Here is a 13,590-nt window from a genome sequence, read left to right as displayed (position 1 = left end):
CTTCTCGCTTCTCAAAATATTTAAGCTTTTCAATAGGACTTTTGCATATATAATATATATATATATATATATATATATATATATATATATATATATGGAAGTGATACAGTAAAAACAGCTCTTAAAATAAAAATTACAAACCAACAAAAATGTATGAAATTTATATAGAACACGTATGAATTCACTGTATAAATGTATGAATTACGAAAAATAATTTTTTTGCTACCTATGAGATTCGAACTCAGGATCATGAATTCATCCAACAAGGTGATGAGATCTAATTAAGGGTTGAAAATGGTTCCTATTTTATACAATAAAATATATTTTTATTATAGCCCTCCCCTATATATATATATAACAGTGCATGAAGACACGCACCTTTCAATATAAGCCATCGAGTCATACTCGATTTATCGAGTAATGCTCGAGTCATGGGGGGCTGCAGTGGGTGACTCGATCTCCAGTTTACTCGAGTAAGCTGGATCGAGTCACCACTGTGGATGTTCTTATGCATGGACTGTCTCCTACAAATTAAATAACATTTTTTTTATACTCCTTCCATCCACGAAAAAACTTCCTATATTTCCTTTTTGGGATGTCCACCTAAAAACTTCCTACCTATTTTTGGACTATACCTCAGCACTTATAATTATTTACTTTTCACTTTTTCACAACTTCGAATATTAATCATAACACTTTTCACCACTCTCAATACACTAAATAACTTTTTCTTCACTCTCAATACACTCAACAACCTTTTTTAAAAAAAACTCGTGTCACTCCCTCCTATGAAGTTTTTTCATGGACGGAGGGAGTATATAAAATATACTTATAATTATGAAAAGATAAAATAAAATATTTATTTATTAAAACAAACACTAACGAACAATTTTTGTTAAGTCTAGGCAACGAATAATTTTTGTTGAAAGGAACACTATAAAATAAATTGAAGTAAAACAAGTTGATCCAAATATTCTTGGTATCAACCACTTAATGGATTACCATGATTTATTTCTCATTGGATAAATAAATTTTCAAAAGATCGAATATTTATTATTATTATTATTATTATTAGTATTATCTCGATGCAATAAAAAAGGTAACAATTAGTTATAGATATGGAGTTGAATTATTTGTAGTTAGTAATTTCCATTCCGAAATCAAATCAAAGATGAAATTTAATTAGTTGCACGATTCTGCTGTGTGTATCTCTATATATATCTATACCAACAAAACTGAGTAATCCACAGTCAATAATCAATCGTCCCAAATCTCAAGGCAAGGCAAGGCAAAGTAGATTTAATTCGCCATTGGAAGCATGAGCCTCTGCGGTGGCGGTTGCGGCTTCTTCGGTACGGCTGAGAATGGAGGCCTCTGCTCCAAGTGCAATAACGAGCGCCTCAAAGAAATAATCGCCAAAAGCCAATTAGCCGATGATTTGAAGAAGGCGGTCGCAAAAGAAAATAATGAGGTATCATCAATTCCAATTCAAATTCCATCGTCAAAAGGCAGATGCAGTGCGTGCAGGAGAAAACTGGGATTGTTAGGGTTTGAGTGCCGCTGTGGGGCCGCTTTCTGCAGTTCGCATCGGCATCCGGAGGCGCATGGCTGCACCTTTGATTTCAAGCAACCTGGAAAAATGGCCATCCTCCACCAAAACCCTATTTGTCAACCAGATAAGATGACGCGAAGGATTTGACCCACTTGTTTATTAATTTGGTTTTCGACTTTTCTTTCAAGACTTTTTTCTTTATTTTCCTGCTTCGTGGGAGATCGACTTACGTTTTTTGTCATAGTATTCAAATATATTACCTCTTCGATCCCTCAACTTTAATTATGTCGCCTCTTTACAAAACCTCGCCATTCAGGGTACTTGCTTACCTAGAGAGCTTATATTTCAATATTTTAAACATGTTTCAAGACTTATATAAATGATTAAAGTGTTTTGGATAATTAAAGAGAAAAAATTTTGCCCAAGAAATTTTTTTTGCTAAAGGAAAAAGATATTTGTAGAGAACGAAATCGAAGAGAGATAAACTTAAAATGTTATATGATAAATAACAAATTATAATCGAATAATGTATATTATTGCATATAAGATCATGAAAATGGAGTGAATTAATGGACTTACTACTTTTTAGAGAGCAACTTATTTTTAAAGCTTATAAACAATTTAGGAGTAAAGAATTTATAAACTCAATTAAGAATACAAACACCAGTGACATGGACATAAATACGACAAAATTTGTACAAACACAACATGCACGATCGCGACGTGACTTGTGCATCACCAGATTACGAGCACAACATACACACAAAGTTGAGATTTCGTTCGAATTTGCACACGATACGGTCGATACCCTGACTAGGAATGAATCAATAATAAAAAACTTAAAAACAATAATAATATTATATGAATACGATTAATAAATATATATAAATATTATCTTATCATAAGAAAACAACACCAATCCATAAAAAGGACAACATCAAATTATCGCGAATACTGGACCTAGTCTATATTAATCTCGTATTACCCGTCGAAATTCGACGGGTACATATTTTCTTATAATTTATATATTTTATGTTATTCTTATTATAATTATATAAAATAATTTTTTATGTAAATTATTTATATAATTAATTAAATTAAATTAGTAATACATTTTAAATTATATTAATCTCAACAACTTTTAGCAATTAAATTATTAATTTTGTTGAGATCATAAAAATACCCATTAGTTTTCATATGAAATTTTATAAAAAGTTGACGCGTAAGAAAAAAAAAAGAGTAGAAATACATATAAATTTAACATAGGTATGATGGAGGATTGATTTGTTGCATTTGTTGTTACAAGATTTATTAATTTTGTTCATTTTTTATTTATTTATTTTGCCTTTTGACCATAATTTTATATGGAGTTTGAAAAATCATAATTGAATTGTGAGTATCATATAATTCCGAACTTCTAAAAGCATAACTAATTATGAAAATAATCTCGCCTGATATTTAAAAGACCATAACTGATTTATCAACATCGTATCATTTGGAGTTTTAAGACCAACCAAGTTGTGGGCATCATCTCGTCGCAAACTTGACAGATCACCTCTAACTTCTGAGCATTATCTTGTCTGAAACTTGAAAGAGAATCATCTCGTCTAAAACTTGAAAGAGCATCATCTCGTCTGGAGTTTTGAGCATCATCTCATCTAGAGTTTGAGAGAGCATCATCAAATATGAAATTATATTCAACCATGACTCCAATTGTCAACTATCTAACAAACATAACTCTAACAATTTATATATTTTATTTATATATGTAATTTTATTAGTTCAAACTCTAGAGAGAAAGGAAAGAGAAGAGTTCTTAAAGCAGTAAAAGAGAGAGCGTGTGTTTTATTTCATCATCGTAGGTATTTATAGGCATTACAGTCGGGGTACAGTAGTAAATTCGACTGGTCATCTATTCCGCATGCTCGCCATTAAACTAATTAAGGCTTGTAGAGGCAAAAATCTACAATTGAAATTGACGTCTGCACGTCCGGATGGATTGGGCACTAGCAACCTGTCAACACAAGAACACGTAAGAGCCCTAGGTTGAGCACCGGGTGGGGGTGTCGACCGTAGAGCCTCCGACGCTCAAGTTAGTAGCGGAATAGAAAAATAGAATGATGAGCAAATTGAAATAAGAGAGAAAGGCAGGCTGGAGTGCGTGGTTATTCCAGGCTGTAAGCGGCGTCGGAGGGTGGAAACGGTGACAATGTGTCGTGATAATGGAATATGGGAGGCGGAGATAGGCCAAGTTGGCTAGTTCCGGTTTGGAAAAGAAATCAGCCTGGCGGCAGAATAGAGAGAGAGTTCAAGGAGTAGAGAGCAAGTAGGATTTTTCGTCGTGTCCTTTGTAACCTAGTCAGTCTGTCTATATAAAGGGCAGCCAGCCGCTAGGGTTTTACAAGCTGACCTTATCCGTCCACGCTTTCCACTTCCAAGTTGTTGCGATTTGGACGGGATCATAAAGATTCATCATTTGACTGTGTCAGCTTGGCGAACGATATTTTTTGGGGTTGATGGCTAGGTCATGTGACTTCGTCAACAAGGTGGGCGGTAACCCTTGGGCCGGATGTGATACCTCCAGCCTGGTTATCGATTCAAGTTGATCTATAGCTTCTTGGGCTAGATGGACCAATATGCTTGACTGACTGGGCCTCTTAGGGTCGTGCCAGATTGGCGAGCTAACTTGATGGGTTTGGGCCAAGTGCGATTTATCCAACCGGACTATTGAGACAAATTGGACTTGAAATTTGTCGGGCTGGATTGACCGGGCTGTTTAGCTCATTGGTCCAACTTGAAAGATTAATTAGGTTGGATTGACCAGGTTGCTTGGCTTGCTGAGCCAGCCTGGAGTGCTGATTGGATACGGGTCATGTTGACGAATTTTGCCCACTACAGTTAGCCCCCCACTCTACAATTAGAATTTTCTAATTGGAGAGTCATTATAGCTATTCCGTAGAGGTGAATGTCTCGGAACGTCGGGTTGTCTCAGTTGGTATAACCAATCGGTTTGTAGAAAAATTCACGTCAGTCTTTCAAAATGATGTTTCACGTCAGTCTTTCAAAGTAGACGGCGTGGACAAGTTCGGATTTTTAAATGCCAGCTTGTAAATATGTGAGTCAAGTTGGATCGGTTTGCCAACGTGGGATTTGGTACTTCATAAGCTTGGAGTGATTGATCAATTTTGAAGTTTTTTTTTTCTTCGAAATACAGCTTGTAGAGCTTTGGAGCGCTTCACCAGCTTGGGGGTTTTTTTTCCCCTTGTTCTATTGAAATTTGGAGCTTGATAATTTGAAATAGGTGAATATCTTCCAGCTTGGATTTTTTTTTTTTTTAGACGGCCCCAGCTTGGCTCATTGTCGACATAACTATTTGCTCCAGCCTGTACGCAATCTGTTGAATTCAATTTTCCAATGGGCTGATTCCAGCTTGGCTCGCGAAAAGAGGAGGGACGATTCAAATAGGCTATGCTCCAGCCTGGCTCGTTTGTCAAAATGATTTGTTGCTCCAGCTTGGAGTTTCGAATTAGGTGAATTTTTAAACTACTCCAGCTGACCCATTTGTCGAAAATTTATTGTATTTGAACAAGGCCAGGCTGGACTTTGATTTCGTTTGGTTGTCCAAGTTGGAATCGACTGATATTAGCCAACTTGTCATTTGCGTTTGACTTGGGCGAGTTGTGTCCCACCTTGGAGTGCTAACTGATTATATAGTTTCATGCAACATGTCGACTTGGGAGTATTTTTACCAATCAAAATCTTCTAATTGTAGAGTTATTGGCTCTGAATTGTCCAAACACAATAATTGAAGTCGAAGCAAGTTGGAATTCATTAGATTTGGGTCGTACTGATTTCTACCAATTGTGGCTATCTCGTTGATTGTTCCAAGCTGGGTGGTTCCTTTGACTGGATGGCTAGAGATCAAAGGTCTTGGACTCTATGTTGTGATGATGATTTCTCCCTTATAGATCCAGGTTGACGTTGTCCGTGTAGGTGAGTCATCATTAGCGGCTTGTATCTCGCAGGCTGAGACATGTAGATTTGAGGTTGGTGGCTGCACTCCGGAGAGTTGCCTACATACCTCTTGCGAGGATCAAGCCAAATGTAGTTCTTGGGTCGGACTGAGCTCCGTAGAGCCATGCTCCGTAGAGTTGCCTACATACCCTTTGACGGGATCAAGTCCGATGTAGTTCCGACTTGGCCTGGGTAAAATTGTTAGTAGCAGTGTGGAAAAAATTATAAACTAAACGAAAAAAATAAATAATCGAATGGAAAGTTTAGAAATGATAAGACCGAAGATGGATGGCGTTCCAGCTGTTGCTAATGTCACGCCCATCTTTGTCCTGCAGCTTGTAAGCGCCATTGCCGAACACCTTGGTGATCAAGTATGGACCTTCCCAGGTTGGACCCAGCTTGCAAGCTCCGATCTCCTTGGTGTTTTGGAATACACGTCGGAGTAACCAATCGCCCAGCTTAAACGTCCGAGTGCGAACATGCCGGTTGTAGTGTCTGGCGACACTCTGCTGGTAGGATGCAAGCCGTAGTCTTGCCGTATCTCTCTTTTCATCCAGTGTGTCTGCTTGGTGAAGATCGGTGATGGCTGTATTGATCTTCCTCCCACTTGATTTGTGCCCATGCCTTGGCGAGGACATCTTCCATTGTTCTACAAGGGTATTTGGTGAGGTCTTTGTAGAGGTCCGAGTCGGGCAGGAGACCCTTTCGAAAGGCAGTGATCGCTGTCTGGGTGCTGCAATTTGTAATGGACACCTTCTCCTTGTTAAATTGACCTATGTAGTCTCGAAGGGACTCGTCACGTCGTTGGATCACGGCGTAAAGATCCTCTGATATCTCTTCAAGTTTCCTGCTACTAGCATATTGCTGCACAAATATATCGGTTAGTTGAGCAAAACTTGAAATAGAATAATTGGGAAGGTTAGTGTACCACTGGAGGGCCGGTCCTGTCAAACTAGAACCGAACCCCTTACACATGCAGGCCTGCCTCAATTCACGAGAAATTGCTGCAGTGAGCATCCGTTGCTTGTATTGAGCTATGTGGTCGGTCGGATCCGTTGTTCCATCAAACATTTGCATGATTGGAAAGTTGAACTTGACGGGCATTTCAACTAGAGCAATTTCATCCACAAACGGCGAGTCGGCGTAGCAATTCTCTGAGCTTTTGTGGATGGGTGCCGGGACACCAGGAATTTGCTGGATCAGGGCCTCCATTTCGGCCAACTTTCTTGCCAGGACCTCGTCTCTGATTGCATACGGGCCGATCGCGGTTGGTTGGGAGAATTCATTCCCAAACAACTGTTCTTGGGCAATCTCCCTCTGACTGGGTCCGTCCGCCTGTTGATTGGGTTGGCTTGGCGCGACCGCCAGGTTGGGCCCCAGTATAGTAGGTTGTGTGCCTCCTACGACGGCATTGCTCATTGCTATGCCCGGGGTGGTGAAGTTGGTTCGGGCGAGTTGTCCTCCGATGGTGGTTGTTCCATCCTGTCAGAGTGTTCCTGCATTCAAAGTAGTACGGCCTGGATCAGTCAGGTTACTAACGACATTGCGGTTTCTTACCGAAGATGACGGATCCATCATGAGATGGTTGGATCCGTCCTTGTGAGTGATCGGTGTATCTCCCAGGGGTTGCATGGAAGATACTTGGGCTCGGAAGCCGGGAGGTTCGATGATCTCGATAGGCTCCATGGCTTCGAGACGGTCATACAAGTTGGCATTCTCCTTTTCCAACTTCTTGCACCTCTCCCGTTCCTGATTCATCTGTTCAGTCAGTGCGGAAATCTGGGCGGCTAGGTCAGCCTGAGTAGTTTGAGCAACCACGTGGGGTGCGTCAGGAGTTTCAGATCCGTCGCGACCGTCAGACATGATTGATGCTTGTAGAGATCTACGGAAAGTGCGTTGATTCGCTTGATTGCTAGGGCCCCAAGGTGGGCACCAAATTGTAGAGGCAAAAATCTACAATTGAAATTCACGTCTGCACGTCCGGATGGATTGGGCACTAGCAACCTGTCAACACAAGAACACGTAAGAGCCCTAGGTTGAGCACCGGGTGGGGGTGTCGACCGTAGAGCCTCCGACGCTCAAGTCAGTAGCGGAATAGAAAAATAGAATGATGAGCAAATTGAAATAAGAGAGAAAGGCAGGCTGGAGTGCGTGGTTATTCCAGGCTGTAAGCGGCGTCGGAGGGTGGAAACGGTGACAGTGTGTCGTGATAATGGAATATGGGAGGCGGAGATTGGCCAAGTTGGCTAGTTCCGGTTTGGAAGAGAAATCAGCCTGGCGGCAGAATAGAGAGAGAGTTCAAGGAGTAGAGAGCAAGTAGGATTTTTCGTCGTGTCCTTTGTAACCTAGTCAGTCTGTCTATATAAAGGGCAGCCAGCCGCTAGGGTTTTACAAGCTGACCTTATCCGTCCACGCTTTCCACTTCCAAGTTGTTGCGATTTGGACGGGATCATAAAGATTCATCCTTTGACTGTGTCAGCTTGGCGAACGATATTTTTTGGGGTTGATGGCTAGGTCATGTGACTTCGTCAACAAGGTGGGCGGTAACCCTTGGGCCGGATGTGATACCTCCAGCCTGGTTATCGATTCAAGTTGATCTATAGCTTCTTGGGCTAGATGGACCAATATGCTTGACTGACTGGGCCTCTTAGGGTCGTGCCAGATTGGCGAGCTAACTTGATGGGTTTGGGCCAAGTGCGATTTATCCAACCAGACTATTGAGACAAATTGGACTTGAAATTTGTCGGGCTGGATTGACCGGGCTGTTTAGCTCATTGGTCCAACTTGAAAGATTAATTGGGTTGGATTGACCAGGTTGCTTGGCTTGCTGAGCCAGCCTGGAGTGCTGATTGGATACGGGTCATGTTGACGAATTTTGCCCACTACAGTTAGCCCCCCACTCTACAATTAGAATTTTCTAATTGGAGAGTCATTATAGCTATTCCGTAGAGGTGAATGTCTCGGAACGTCGGGTTGTCTCAGTTGGTATAACCAATCGGTTTGTAGAAAAATTCACGTCAGTATTTCAAAATGATGTTTCACGTCAGTCTTTCAAAGTAGACGGCGTGGACAAGTTCGGATTTTTAAATGCCAGCTTGTAAATATGTGAGTCAAGTTGGATCGGTTTGCCAACGTGGGATTTGGTACTTCATAAGCTTGGAGTGATTGATCAATTTTGAAGTTTTTTTTTTTTCTTCGAAATACAGCTTGTAGAGCTTTGGAGCGCTTCACCAGCTTGGGGGTTTTTTTTCCCCTTGTTCTATTGAAATTTGGAGCTTGATAATTTGAAATAGGTGAATATCTTCCAGCTTGGATTTTTTTTTTTTTAGACGGCCCCAGCTTGGCTCATTGTCGACATAACTATTTGCTCCAGCCTGTAAGCAATCTGTTGAATTCAATTTTCCAATGGGCTGATTCCAGCTTGGCTCGCGAAAAGAGGAGGGACGATTCAAATAGGCTATGCTCCAGCCTGGCTCGTTTGTCAAAATGATTTGTTGCTCCAGCTTGGAGTTTCGAATTAGGTGAATTTTTAAACTACTCCAGCTGACCCATTTGTCGAAAATTTATTGTATTTGAACAAGGCCAGGCTGGACTTTGATTTCGTTTGGTTGTCCAAGTTGGAATCGACTGATATTAGCCAACTTGTCATTTGCGTTTGACTTGGGCGAGTTGTGTCCCACCTTGGAGTGCTAACTGATTATATAGTTTCATGCAACATGTCGACTTGGGAGTATTTTTAACAATCAAAATCTTCTAATTGTAGAGTTATTGGCTCTGAATTGTCCAAACACAATAATTGAAGTCGAAGCAAGTTGGAATTCATTAGATTTGGGTCGTACTGATTTCTACCAATTGTGGCTATCTCGTTGATTGTTCCAAGCTGGGTGGTTCCTTTGACTGGATGGCTAGAGATCAAAGGTCTTGGACTCTATGTTGTGATGATGATTTCTCCCTTATAGATCCAGGTTGACGTTGTCCGTGTAGGTGAGTCATCATTAGCGGCTTGTATCTCGCAGGCTGAGACATGTAGATTTGAGGTTGGTGGCTGCACTCCGGAGAGTTGCCTACATACCTCTTGCGAGGATCAAGCCAAATGTAGTTCTTGGGTCGGACTGAGCTCCGTAGAGCCATGCTCCGTAGAGTTGCCTACATACCCTTTGACGGGATCAAGTCCGATGTAGTTCCGACTTGGCCTGGGTAAAATTGTTAGTAGCAGTGTGGAAAAAATTATAAACTTAACGAAAAAAATAAATAATCGAATGGAAAGTTTAGAAATGATAAGACCGAAGATGGATGGCGTTCCAGCTGTTGCTGATGTCACGCCCATCTTTGTCCTGCAGCTTGTAAGCGCCATTGCCGAACACCTTGGTGATCAAGTATGGACCTTCCCAGGTTGGACCCAGCTTGCAAGCTCCGATCTCCTTGGTGTTTTGGAATACACGTCGGAGTAACCAATCGCCCAGCTTGAACGTCCGAGTGCGAACATGCCGGTTGTAGTGTCTGGCGACACTCTGCTGGTAGGATGCAAGCCGTAGTCTTGCCGTATCTCTCTTTTCATCCAGTGTGTCTGCTTGGTGAAGATCGGTGATGGCTGTATTGATCTTCCTCCCACTTGATTTGTGCCCATGCCTTGGCGAGGACATCTTCCATTGTTCTACAAGGGTATTTGGTGAGGTCTTTGTAGAGGTCCGAGTCGGGCAGGAGACCCTTTCGAAAGGCAGTGATCGCTGTCTGGGTGCTGCAATTTGTAATGGACACCTTCTCCTTGTTAAATTGACCTATGTAGTCTCGAAGGGACTCGTCACGTCGTTGGATCACGGCGTAAAGATCCTCTGATATCTCTTCAAGTTTCCTGCTACTAGCATATTGCTGCACAAATATATCGGTTAGTTGAGCAAAACTTGAAATAGAATAATTGGGAAGGTTAGTGTACCACTGGAGGGCCGGTCCTGTCAAACTAGAACCGAACCCCTTACACATGCAGGCCTGCCTCAATTCACGAGAAATTGCTGCAGTGAACATCCGTTGCTTGTATTGAGCTATGTGGTCGGTCGGATCCGTTGTTCCATCAAACATTTGCATGATTGGAAAGTTGAACTTGACGGGCATTTCAACTAGAGCAATTTCATCCACAAACGGCGAGTCGGCGTAGCAATTCTCTGAGCTTTTGTGGATGGGTGCCGGGACACCAGGAATTCGCTGGATCAGGGCCTCCATTTCGGCCAACTTTCTTGCCAGGACCTCGTCTCTGATTGCATACGGGCCGATCGCGGTTGGTTGGGAGAATTCATTCCCAAACAACTGTTCTTGGGCGATCTCCCTCTGACTGGGTCCGTCCGCCTGTTGATTGGGTTGGCTTGGCGCGACCGCCAGGTTGGGCCCCAGTATAGTAGGTTGTGTGCCTCCTACGACGGCATTGCTCATTGCTATGCCCGGGGTGGTGAAGTTGGTTCGGGCGAGTTGTCCTCCGATGGTGGTTGTTCCATCCTGTCAGAGTGTTCCTGCATTCAAAGTAGTACGGCCTGGATCAGTCAGGTTACTAACGACATTGCGGTTTCTTACCGAAGATGACGGATCCATCATGAGATGGTTGGATCCGTCCTTGTGAGTGATCGGTGTATCTCCCAGGGGTTGCATGGAAGATACTTGGGCTCGGAAGCCGGGAGGTTCGATGATCTCGATAGGCTCCATGGCTTCGAGACGGTCATACAAGTTGGCATTCTCCTTTTCCAACTTCTTGCACCTCTCCCGTTCCTGATTCATCTGTTCAGTCAGTGCGGAAATCTGGGCGGCTAGGTCAGCCTGAGTAGTTTGAGCAACCACGTGGGGTGCGTCAGGAGTTTCAAATCCGTCGCGACCGTCAGACATGATTGATGCTTGTAGAGATCTACGGAAAGTGCGTTGATTCGCTTGATTGCTAGGGCCCCACGGTGGGCGCCAAATTGTAGAGGCAAAAATCTACAATTGAAATTCACGTCTGCACGTCCGGATGGATTGGGCACTAGCAACCTGTCAACACAAGAACACGTAAGAGCCCTAGGTTGAGCACCGGGTGGGGGTGTCGACCGTAGAGCCTCCGACGTTCAAGTCAGTAGCGGAATAGAAAAATAGAATGATGAGCAAATTGAAATAAGAGAGAAAGGCAGGCTGGAGTGCGTGGTTATTCCAGGCTGTAAGCGGCGTCGGAGGGTGGAAACGGTGACAGTGTGTCGTGATAATGGAATATGGGAGGCGGAGATTGGCCAAGTTGGCTAGTTCCGGTTTGGAAGAGAAATCAGCCTGGCGGCAGAATAGAGAGAGAGTTCAAGGAGTAGAGAGCAAGTAGGATTTTTCGTCGTGTCCTTTGTAACCTAGTCAGTCTGTCTATATAAAGGGCAGCCAGCCGCTAGGGTTTTACAAGCTGACCTTATCCGTCCACGCTTTCCACTTCCAAGTTGTTGCGATTTGGACGGGATCATAAAGATTCATCCTTTGACTGTGTCAGCTTGGCGAACGATATTTTTTGGGGTTGATGGCTAGGTCATGTGACTTCGTCAACAAGGTGGGCGGTAACCCTTGGGCCGGATGTGATACCTCCAGCCTGGTTATCGATTCAAGTTGATCTATAGCTTCTTGGGCTAGATGGACCAATATGCTTGACTGACTGGGCCTCTTAGGGTCGTGCCAGATTGGCGAGCTAACTTGATGGGTTTGGGCCAAGTGCGATTTATCCAACCGGACTATTGAGACAAATTGGACTTGAAATTTGTCGGGCTGGATTGACCGGGCTGTTTAGCTCATTGGTCCAACTTGAAAGATTAATTGGGTTGGATTGACCAGGTTGCTTGGCTTGCTGAGCCAGCCTGGAGTGCTGATTGGATACGGGTCATGTTGACGAATTTTGCCCACTACAAGGCTATTATTAGATTATAACTTGTCAGGTCGTTGTCCCCTAATTACAGAGCTGGATTCTGTCCTCATCATCCCGCTCTGGATTTCCTTCATTGGGGCAGACTTCTACTCTTTGGCTCCGCTCTGCTAAGTAGCTTCGCCTTCTGGCGAATTGTCTCTAGCGTGTGGCTCCGCGCTCTGGCTCCAATAGCTTAGCTATGACTCTGGATCTGGCGATTTGGCTCTGGCTCTGACTCTAATGACTTAGCTCTGACTCTGGATCTGGCGACTTGGCTCTGGCTCTGACTTTAATGACTTAGCTCTGGCAGCTCTGCTCTGGCATCTCTACTCTGGCAACTTGGCTCTGGCCCTCTGCTCTGGAAGCTCCGCTCTGGTTAGCTCTGGCAGCTCTGCTCTGGAAGCTTTGCTCTGGCAACTCTGCTCTAGTTAGCTCTAGCTCTGACATCTCTGCTCTGGGTAGCTCTGGCTCTGGCATCTCTGCTCTGGCAGCTCTGCTCTGGCATCTCTGCTCTGGCAACTTGACTCTGGCCCTCTGCTTTGGAAGCTCTGCTCTGGTTAGCTCTGGCTCTGGCAGCTATGCTCTGGAAGCTCTGCTCTGGCAGTTCTGCTCTGTAAGCTTTGCTCTGGCAACTCTGCTCTGGACTTTCCCTCTGCCTATTTCTCACAGCTTCTTTGCTCACTGCTGCTCATCTTTGGTATTCCAAGCAAAGCCACGTGTCCTGATCTTAGGACCATGCATATTTCACCCCTCATCAGAGTTGATAAATCATATTGCTTCCATGCAACAATCACAACATGCTTGATAGCAGATGCCAACATTCTTCAAACAAAATACCATTAGTGAAAAATTAGTACCAGCAAATGAGAGAAGTCAAGCTCCTTGTGTGTGACTGAGAATTCAATATAAAATTCTACTTATATTCTTAGGCATTTTATCAAACAATTGGTGAGCAATACCATATCATAGATCTTTAAATAAAAGGAAAATAAAAACACAATAGAGAGAAGAACAGTTACTTTGATGGATAGCTTTGATACGGCAACGACCATGACGATGAAAATTTCTCTCAAATTAAGCTTGTATCTGACTTGATTGTAGTAAAAAATAAACCTTTCAAACCATGTTTTAGAGT

Source organism: Salvia miltiorrhiza, chromosome 3 (genome assembly GCF_028751815.1).
Source record: "Salvia miltiorrhiza cultivar Shanhuang (shh) chromosome 3, IMPLAD_Smil_shh, whole genome shotgun sequence".
In the NCBI taxonomy this organism is placed as follows: Eukaryota; Viridiplantae; Streptophyta; class Magnoliopsida; order Lamiales; family Lamiaceae; genus Salvia; species Salvia miltiorrhiza.
This window is presented reverse-complemented; position numbering follows the sequence as displayed.